This window comes from Papilio polytes, unplaced genomic scaffold (genome assembly GCF_000836215.1).
Source record: "Papilio polytes unplaced genomic scaffold, Ppol_1.0 DF824180.1, whole genome shotgun sequence".
Lineage (NCBI taxonomy): Eukaryota > Metazoa > Arthropoda > Insecta > Lepidoptera > Papilionidae > Papilio > Papilio polytes.
In genome coordinates, this window is record NW_013525024.1 from 3,886,369 (window position 1) to 3,887,936 (window position 1,568).

General features: G+C 45.7%; 1 protein-coding gene across 1 annotated transcript in view; it reads right to left on the reverse strand.

Annotated features, from left to right (window-relative positions):
* LOC106111237 overlaps positions 1–1,558 on the reverse strand; it is an 11,207-nt gene extending 9,649 nt beyond the window's left edge. Inside the window, exon 1 of the mRNA XM_013293262.1 lies at positions 1,530–1,558. The gene's annotated coding sequence lies outside the window, so the exon portion shown is untranslated. The remainder of the gene's footprint in view (positions 1–1,529) is intronic.
* Positions 1,559–1,568: the final 10 nt, after the last annotated feature.

Genomic DNA, 1,568 nt, shown 5'->3' on the forward strand with positions numbered 1-1,568 from the left:
AGGCAACAACAAACAACATTTTCCTTGTAGTACATAATTAGCTGCCTTGTATTGTTCTTTATGGCTCGCATTCTCGAATCTGTTATTTTGCCCGAATATTACTGTTTTTATATTTAATATAATTTATTTAGTGTGTCATCGTGACACCCTCTCGGAGCCTTCGACAGCAAAGACAAGGAATACGTTGGTGTAAAAGTAAAAGTCAAAGTACGACGCGGGTGTTTCTGATCACATCCCCACTATCATGTGTCATTGGCGTCGAGTGCTAATATCCATCGTATAAAAATGTAGGTACGTTTATATTGAGGTTCATTATCGCGGCAGTGCGGTGCAAGCTGAAGCTGCACCCTCCGTAAGCAGCATTTGTTCGTCAGGTCTTCCACTTTGGCGTACCAGCGCGTCGCGTCCCACCTAACTACTCGTATATCCGATCGTCTAGTAAAACAGCAAAGTGATGCAGGCGGCGGCGACGGGGCGCGGGGCGCGGGGAAGGTTCGATTTGTGTTTACAGTAACTACGCGCAAACAGTATCCTAATTACTGATACTGTACGCGTCGCAGCGCGATGATCCGCACCGCAGTAAGGTTGCACCTCCTGATCCCCATCGTCCGGACAGACAACTCGAAACAACGTGTATGGCTACCCTGCTACAATCCTCAAATACGTTTAAAGTATCGAAATTTAAGGTCTTTTAAGTCATTCGTTACTTTACTTAATTATTAAAAATGGCACTGCATACGTTATACCGAATACCATTAACACATTGTCCTGTCCCGACACACGTCTCCCATAAGCGAGAAACCCAGATTAAAGAGAAACCTCTAAGCGAGAAAAATATCTCGGCCCTTTAGAGTCACGCTGGTCCAGGTTCCACTGTAGTCCAATTGGGAGACAACACACATTAGACAAGTTACGAGCGCGGACGTCGCACGCTCTGTGCACTGTGATGTGCAATGATGTCGTTACCTTTAGTGATTTTATTACAGGAGATGTTCAATTGATTTTGTTAATAGATGTTGCGGAATTAAAGGCGAGGGTATGACAGACGTTAATACGGCCAACATCCTCTGTTCAATTGTAAAATAGTCAAAGACACGTAATTAAAAAACAATTTAAATTAACATGTTAATGTTAGTCGGTTGTTTCTCGACAATTACCCTGTGATTTTAGAAAGTCTTATGATTTTAATGTGATAAAAGATATACGAACTACGCTCGGGTTTTTTCGTTACGTTATAGTAGTAATTGGCACATTGGAGTGCATTGTTGCCGCGGCCGAGGGTGCGGGCCGAGGGCGCGGGCCCAATGCGTACTACGAACGCTGCTATCGCGTCTAATGCACGCAATCGCACCAGATAGCAGCAGATTGGCGCGTCTCGTTCCGCGCCTAGCGGCCTAGCGCCCGTAAGCTCCAGGCGGTCTTAGGGCGCCCTCATGCATTGTGTACAAATTATGCAGAATTTGTACAATTCAAAACCGTTTTGAATATAAACCCGTGACGTGAGGCACTTAGTAAATGTCGGTACTTACCCATCCCCGTGGTGGTCGTGGCCGTAGGCGGGCGGCGGC